The sequence below is a fragment of the Callorhinus ursinus genome, unplaced genomic scaffold (assembly GCF_003265705.2).
Source record: "Callorhinus ursinus isolate GAN/ISIS: 27379988/994484 unplaced genomic scaffold, GSC_fseal_2.0 scaffold71, whole genome shotgun sequence".
Lineage (NCBI taxonomy): Eukaryota > Metazoa > Chordata > Mammalia > Carnivora > Otariidae > Callorhinus > Callorhinus ursinus.
Window position 1 is genome coordinate 3917768 of NW_027397133.1, and position 8888 is coordinate 3926655.

Consider the following 8888-nt stretch of genomic DNA (forward strand, 5'->3'; position numbering starts at 1 on the left):
GGCGCCTCACTTCGATCCCGGGAGCTGCGCGGAGCCCAGGCTGGCGTCGCAGCGCGCGCTTGCGCACTTGCGTCCGCGCCGGTCCAGCGGTCGTCATGGCAACCGGCCCTGGCTGCGGATGCGCCCTCCCGCCTGAGGGGGGCCCAGCGCGAGAGTTGGGGCGGGGGGTAGGGGGCGTTCAGCAGCTCACCGAGCAAAGGGTGTGCGCATCTCCGATGTTCCCTCCAGACGCACTCTTTCCACTCTTTTCAATTCAACGTGGGCCTCGGGGACCGGGGTGGAGTGCCCCGACTTCTATGATGGCAACCAACCAGCCCTCCTAACCTCTCCCTTTCGCCTGGGTTCAGCCCATGGGACTCCTGGGAGCCACCAGAAAACCGAGGGCGAGAGAAAACAGCAGCTTTAATCCCCCTGAGTTCTTCTAACAAAGCCGAAGTCCCTGACAGCTCCGTCATTCGGCCACAGTTTCCCTGCTTCCAGAAATATCCAGGAGCTTCTAGAAACTCCCACCTTCTGCCCCACGTGCCCTTCAAGTCTGGGCATAGTGCCTCATCTCTCCTTGCTGGCTTCCTCAACTTGCTGCCCACAGGCAACACCTTTGTTGATGGTTAATGAAACACTTCTCAATGACTCAGTTTTGAGTTGCTGTTTCCTGTCAGGACCTCACTGATGCACCTAGCAATGCTGCTTACTGGCTGCACAGCCTCGGACACTGTGAGCTCTCCGAGCTCCTTCCTCTTCTTCCTAAAAGAAATACCAATAAAAACCTTCGTGATCAGCACTTTGAAGGTTCAGGGATATCACATATGAAAGATGCAGCAAAGTACAATTTTGGCCTGAGTATTCAACCAAAATCTGTAATTTGGATTCCATTTTGGAATTGGGACCTTTGCAAGACCAACTAGCCAAATGCGTGTTCAGCTGTCATCTCTAGCATCCCTGAACGTGGGTGTGATCAGTCCTCTGATTTTGCAATATGTGTGTGATTGCCCAAGTTCCCATGATATTTCATGGGGAGAAAAAAAAGACATGTCATTCAAATTGTTAAATCTGAATATCTCATTCTAATAAACACTCTAGCCATAACTAGAGTTTAAAAATCCCATGTACTTTACCGGTGGAAATTCTATTAATCAGCGGAAGAATGAATGTGTATCATCATGCAGTGGTTTTAAAACATGGCCGTAGTTTTTTTTATATTCCTATTGAAAGGTAGTGATCTATATCCCTCTTATTGAATCTGAGCAGACTTGTAAATTCTTTAACCAATAGAGAGTGTGGTCAAAGGGAAATTATTGGGCCAAGAGCATCATGGAAGGGAATCTACGTGACTTCTCATGTTATAAAGGGCCATGCAACTTCTTCCTTGTTTGTTGGGACCCTCTCATTCTTGGATCCCTGAACTCCAAGTAAGAAGGTCAACTAGCCTCTGGCTGCCATGTTGTGAGGAAGCTCAAGCCAACTGGAGACGCCACGTGTGTGTGCCAATCAACAATTCCCAGCTGAACCCAACCTTCAAACGATCTTGGCCCAGGCATCAGACATGTGAGTGAGAAAACTTCTAGATGATTCTAGCTCCTAACCATTTGACTCACTCCCGAACGATTTACATCTTCCCAGTTGAGGCCCAGCCATCGTGTAGTGGAAACAAACCATCACAGCTGTCACCTGTGTGAATTTCTGACCCACAGAATCAATGAATGTAACAAAATGATCATCTACACCGCTAAGTCTTGGGGTTGCCTATTAGGCAGCAAGAGATCATTGGAAGATCCTGCAAAGGTGAAATGCAGCAAGGATCAATGATGATTGATAAAGCACTACTACAAAAGAAAAGAAAGCAACAACCTTAAGTCTGCTCCCCAAAAAAGATTCCCCTAAATGGCTTTTTCAAGCAGTGCACAAAGATGCGCTTTCATGGGATTTCAGTTCCATGGGATTGTTTCAATGAAATAGCATCATCACCATCAACCAGATCTTCCACCTTGTGAGTTGAAGAGGAAATAAATTTTCTACTGTAGTCAGTTACTTTTAGCAAAGAAGGAAATCTTGATAGTTTGGTGACATGTCACCCTCAACAATGCTGGTCAAAAATGTCTTGTTCCGGGGTGTCTGGGTGGTTCAGTCGGTTAAGCGTCTGCCTTTGGCACAGGTCATGATCCCAGGGTCTTGGGATCGAGCCCCACATTAGGCTCCCTGCTCAGCGGGGTACCTGCTTCTCCCTCTCCCTCTGCCTGCTACTCCACCTGCTTATTCTCTCTCTGTCAAATAAGTAAATAAAAAAATCTTAAAAAAAAAGTCTTGTTCCTTCATCAGCCATTTAGTATCATAAATGGGCAGGAGAGAGACCAGAGGAGTCAGCTAGTAGCCACCTGTGCTACAAAATTACACTGGCAACTACATTTTGAAAAAATAAAATTGTGATATAAATTGAAAGGTTTTCATAACATTTCAGATTTATTCCTATATTCCCTAAAGTTTATTCTATAATGGCGATCTTTGCCTGTGACCAAATACTCAGCCATTCAATATTTTGTCAAAATGTGTATTTGGTCCTGACACATAGCCAGCTCTTTTTATTCTTGTAACAGCAGGAGTCCCAAAGGGCTTTCCCACTGTTGAGCAGACTTCTTTTATGCTCTCTCCAGTGACCTGGAGTTTGTTCTGGGATGGTTGAACGGATGGGTCCTGGAAAGTAGCAAGAGGGTATGACTTAACTGCTACCAAATGGGATGTTCTCTTTAGAAAATTCTGGCAACTTGTACTGAAATCTAGCGCTAGCACAGGGAGCTGTTTTAAATTTGCTGATTGAGAATAGCTCAATTGAGAAAGCACAAAAACACCCAGCGTTGATGAGGAAAAGAGAGGCTGGAACTCTCATACAGGTACATGTCTGGTGACAATGTAAACTTTGGAAAACTCTTTAGCTATATCTACTAAAGCGAAACGTATGAAAACTCTACACCTTAGATGTATATACCCAACAGAAATGTGTTCACTAAAAGCCATGGGTGAGGATATTCACTGCAACACGATTCATGATATAGCTGTAATCCAGAAGCTACCCAAATGCCAATCAACAGAAGAATAGATAATTGTGGCATGTTCACCCAATGAAATACTACTCGATTAGAAAGAATGAGCTACAACTACACACAACAGTGTGGACGAATCTTGCGACTATGATGTTAAGCCAAAGAAACCAGACACAAAAGCATGTATGGTATGATCCCATTTATTATATGAAGTACAGAAGACAGGCAAAATCAATCTATGCTATTAGAAGTCGGGACAGTGGTTTCCTGTGGAATGTCTTAATGACTTGAACTGTGGGACTCCCAGGGGGAGGGAGAGCTGGTGATGCTCTCTTTCTCTTTGTGGGTATTGGTTATGGGTGTGTTCAGACTATGAAAATTCAGCATGCTGTATGCCCATGACATGCGCACTTTTGAGTAAATAATGTATACTGCAATAATAGGCTTTACTGTTTTGCTGATGGGTTGGATGTGAAGTGCAAGGGTAACCGAGAAAGAATGACTCCTGAAATTTTTGGCATGAGCAACTAGAAGGAGAGTGATGCCATTTCTTTTTGCCTGGGGAAGATTTGATGGAGAACGCATTTGTGGCGGAGGGGAGAGGGCAAATCACAAGTTTAGTTTGGGCCATGTTGAGTTTAAGATGTTGGGTTGAGGGTCCCCAAGACCATGCTCAGGTTCAGTGGTTTCCTAGATGTATGGAACACAGAAGAGTTATTGTACTCACGGTTATAGTTTATTACAGCAAATGAACAAGAGTAGATAGGACAGAGCCCAGAAGAGACCAGGCATGAGCTTCAAGTTGTCTCTCCTGGTGGAGTCATGTGAACAGCATTGACTTTTTCTGGCAACAATGGGTGACAACACATACAGAGTGTTGCCAACAGGGCAGCTCACCTGAGCCGCAGTGTGCACGATTTTTATTTCTGGGTCAATCACATAGGCGTGGAGCACCTGTGTAGCTGAGCTTACTCAGCCTCCAGCTACTCCAGAGCTCAAAGTGATAGTGCATGGCCCAAGGCCCCCACCATGAATGGCGTTGTTAGTATAGGATTCTCCAGGGACTTAGAGGTTAACTAGGAGCCAGTCAAGAGCCAGTCATTTCCTTGGGATGTGCAGGTTTGGACAACCCAGGCCTCCCGAGTTAACCCTTTATTGCATGGATGCCTATGAGTGTATCAATCAGGGATTGATCAGAGAAGCAGATTGCTAAGTGTTCCAAAATACCTAAAAGATAAATAAATATTTAAGAGAGATTAAAATTTTTAATTTGTTTTTAAATATCAAAAGGAATATATAAATATGTATTTGTACATGTACAATGACATGTGTGTATATGTGTGTGTGTGTGTATATATATATGTGTACGTGTATGGGTGGGGGGGTGAGCGTGAGTGTGTGCCTGTGTGGTAAATGGAATCCGCTACCTGCTCCCTCTCCTGTCGAGGAGCCACCCTGATTACCAGCAGACCTAAAAATAGTTTTGAAGCACTCTTGGTGGAAGTCAGTGCTGTGGTTTCCATGACAGCACATCCCCACAGCCCCAACCCTTCTACCCATTTCTGCACTTCTGGTCTGGGGTCACCTTTTCATTCTCTTCCTCTCTGTTTCACCTTTGGGTTTTTATTTTGTGTCCGTGCATTTTATTAAAAAAATTTTTTTTAGATCTTTATTTATTTATCTGAGAGAGAGAGAGAGAGAACACAAGCGAGGGGGAGGAGCAGAGGGAGAAGCCGACTCCCTGCTGAGCAGGGAGCCTAACAGGCAGGCTCAATCCGATCCCAGGACTCCAGGATCATTTTTTTTTTTTAAAGATCTTATTTATTTATTTGAGAGAGAATGAGAGATAGAGAGCACGAGAGGGAAGAGGGTCAGAGGGAGAAGCAGACTCCCTGCTGAGCAGGGAGCCCGATGTGGGACTCGATCCCAGGACTCCAGGATCATGACCTGAGCCGAAGGCAGTCGCTTAACCAACTGAGCCACCCAGGCGCCCAGGACTCCAGGATCATAACCTGAGCCGAAGGCAGACACCACCCAGGCACTGCTATGTATCTGTGCATTTTAAGTGAGAGCCCACAGAATTTCCATAAATAGTAAACATGAAGAAGGTCCAGGCAGCTCTGAGCTCCCACCCAAATTTCTCCTCTCAAGTAAGCCGTAATAATGCACCAGGATGCTTCTGTGATGTGTTCTATCTGGTTTGTACTGTGAGAGCCCCTTCTTGCTCCAGAGTTGTGTGTGTGTGTGTGTGTGTGTGTGTGTGTGTGTGTGTAAAAGAAATACACTTTATTTTTTAAATTATGTTATGTTAATCACCATACATTACATCATTAGTTTTTAATGTAGTGGTCCATGATTCATTGTTTGCGTATAACACCCAGTGCTCCATGCAGAACATGCTCTCTTTAATACCTATCACCAGGCTAACCCATCCCCCCACCCCCCTCCCCTCTAGAACCCTCAGTTTGTTTCTCAGAGTCCATTGTCTCTCATTGCTCCAGAGTTTCTTAAGCTCATACTTGCTAAAGGTCCCCTCTCCCTCCTCCTCACCCCCCAATTTCACCTCTTCCCCCCAGGTTACCAACCTCAAATCTGGTGTGAGTCTGCACATACATTTCTCCATCTCATATAATCATTTAAAAATACATAGACTAGGGGCGCTTGGCTGGCTCAATCAGTAGAGCACGTGACTCTTGATCTCAGGGTTGTAAGCTCGAGCCCCATGTCAGGTGTAGAGATTACTTAAAAATAAAATCTTTAAAAGAAATGTATAGACTAGTGTCAACTATAATTCAATAAAAAAAGAAAATAGAAAAAATAAAGTACCTTTTCAGATTTAAAAATAAATAGCCTTAATTTATCTCTTAAAAAATCATTGTTACAAGGGCACCTGGGTGGCTCATTCGATTAAGTCTCAGACTCTTGTTTTCAGCTCAGTTCATGATCTCGGGGTCATGGGATCAAGGCCTGTGTCAGGCTCAGCACAGAGTCTGCCTGAGGATTCTGTCTCTCTCTCTCTGCCCATTCCCCCCTCAAATAAATAAAACTCTTAAAAAAGTTATTAAGATACTCCAGGGGTAAAAAAAAAAAAAAGGTAGAGGGCAAGGGGGGATGAAACAAGATTGGCCATGAGTTGATCATTGTTATTGCTGGAGGCTCATTACATACTCTTCTCTCTGCTATTGCATACGTTTTAAAATTTCCATAATGAAAAGTGTTTAAAAGGAAGGAAAGAAAATGCCTCTGTCTTTGGGATTTTATTTTTCTCTTTTTGCTAACATGGTTTATGGAAAGAGTAAAATGCATCCCCACAGGATTTTATTGTTGTTGTTGTTGTTTAAAGATTTTATTTAGGGGTGCCTGGGTGGCTCAGTTGGTTAAGCAGCTGCCTTCGGCTCAGGTCATGATCCTGGGGTCCTGGGATCGAGCCCCGCACCAATCCTTCCTCAGCGGGGAACCTGCTTCTCTCTCTGCCTGCCTTCCCCTGCTTGTGCTCTCTTTCTCTCTCTCTGACAAACAAATAAATAAAATCTTTTGAAAAATAAAAAAATAAAGATTTTATTTATTTATTTGAGAGAAAAACAGAGTGCCTGATGGAGGGGGAGGGGCACAGAGGGAGAGGGAGAAGTGACTCCCCACTGAGCGGGGAGCACGATGCAGGGCTCAATCCCAGGACCCTGAGATCATGACCTGAGCCGAAATCAGACGCTTAACTGAGCCACCCAGGCACCCCAGGATTTATTGTTTTAATCCTAATCTTTCTCATAACATGTACCCCCTTCTATAACTTTTAAGGATAAAATTCATATTGTTAACTGAGAAGAAAGAGGCACCCCATCCCTTTTTATTTTATTAAAATATTTAAGCAAAAGAGTATGTGCTGTGTTCTCTACAATAAATAAATAAATAAATAAATAAATAAATAAATAAATATTAATTATTCTCATAATTTTAGAACTGTCATTACTAAATATTTAGTTAAATGAACAAGGGTATAAATAATACCAGAATGAGCACCTGGGTGCCAGTTTCCCCACACACCTACCCTCCAGCTTGAGTGAAAACATTCCCTGTTCATTTAGGTCTTTCTCAGCCATGGTCTTCTGGGGTCCTTACCATAGGATGTTTGCACTTGCTGTTTCCTGGGCCCTTTGCATGGTTCCCTTCTTGTCATTCCAAACTGGTCCAGATGTCACCGCGTCTAAGAAGTCTTACCAGGTTCCACCTAGCAAAAGTAGTATTCCCCTCACACATATTCACCAGTCACTATCACATTCCTTTGGTTTATTAGTGTATCAGTTAGCATTTGCTGCATGACAAACAGCCCCCAGAGTGGTTTAAAGATAGTGCTTTCCCTAAAACTGTATTCCTCATGACAATGTAAGCCCCCCGAGGGTAGGCACCTTCTCTGTCTTGTCCGCTATTATAGTCTCAGAACCTAGACAGTGTTTGTCACAGAGAGACATTGAATCGTTCTTTGTTATGTGAATAAATATATGTGTCTTGGGTTGGAAATGGAGTGGGCCATTTGGACAACCACTGCAATTCTAACTAAAGCCAGAGAGTGAGACGCTCTTTAAAAAAAAAGAAGAGGGAAGAGAGAAGGTTGCCTCTGTCTGCACCGCTGGGAAAAAGTGAGAACAAAGGAGTGCTTATTCATCAGTGTAGACAGGTAAATAGTAAACTCCATGGGAGAAACTCCCGCCCTCCCTCTGCCTCGGGAGGAGGGTTTTCCCAGTGCCAGGCAGTGAGGCCAGTCACTCCAGATGGCCCTGAGTCCTGTGGGTGGCCATTCTCGGGGAAATGTCCAATCTGACCTCTCCCAAAGTGTGGCTCCCCCAGGCACATCGAGTGGGGAGTAGTGACCACTAATGTAGCCTTCTTTATATTCCCTCAAGTCCCCCCAACACACATATGTTTTCATGAAACTCCATCGCTTGCATCCGGCCTTACCACAAACAGTTGTTTTTCAGCCTGGCAAACTTTCCCAGCGGATTTCTTGAATTCCCTCTCCCTAATGGTCCAGCTGAAAAAATCACCAGATGGGAAGAGCCAAGGAGAGCCATCTTCTAGGAAAACCCATGTGGGCCTGGCTCCTGGGTGTGCGGGGAGCCGGAGAGAGGGAGGTCCTGAGTTAGGGGGGTGAACTCCGGGGTGGGGCTGAGCTCTTGCAATTTATCACTACCATCACCATCATTAGCAAATTAATATATTCATATAGTGTAATATAAAATGCCTGCTATTATTTTTAGAGCATGGTTCTAATACCATGGGTACAGCAGTGAGCAAAACAAAATCCATGGCTTTTAGTGGAAGAGATAAACAAGAAACACATAAATGGAACAACAAATCCTTTTGGGGATTAGAGGTGCCATGAAGTAAAATAAGGCAGCGGAGAGGGATGAGAAAGTATATTTTTGAGAGAGCAGTCACAGAAGGCTTCTCTGAGGAGGTGACTTTTAAATGGAGACCTGAATGAAGGGAGAGAATGAGTTTTAGAGATATGTGCAGTAAAGGCTTTCCAGGTGGGGGAAATGGCCCATGCAAAGGCCCTGAGGTCGGAGCTTGTGAGCAGTTTGAGAAGCAGTGAGGAGGCCAGTGTGCAGAATGAGGGAAGGGGAGAGGGTGGGAGAAGTGGCCAGAGAGGGAAGAGAACAGGGTGTTGTTGGGCTCTGGGAGGACTTGGCTTTTCCTCAGAGGAACATGGAGCCACTGTGGTGATCTGAGCAGAGGTGTGATCTGGTCTGTATTTAACCCTTACAGTAGGCACACTGAATAGAGATTATGAACCCATTCTACAGATGAGGATACCGAGGCTCAGAGACTACAATCCAATTTGTATAGGGAGCCAGG

The 8888-nt window shown here is 44.5% G+C and overlaps 1 protein-coding gene across 2 annotated transcripts in view; it reads right to left on the bottom strand.

The window, feature by feature from the left end:
- The window catches only part of CCDC8 (coiled-coil domain containing 8), a 44644-nt gene extending 44230 nt beyond the window's left edge, over positions 1–414 (bottom strand). Inside the window, exon 1 of one of the 2 annotated variants that reach the window (XM_073886495.1) lies at positions 191–414. The gene's annotated coding sequence lies outside the window, so the exon portion shown is untranslated. Of the gene's footprint in view, positions 1–10; positions 30–190 lie in introns of those variants that run through there. The other variant, XM_073886497.1, reaches the window with a different exon arrangement.
- Between the last annotated feature and the right edge of the window lie 8474 nt (positions 415–8888).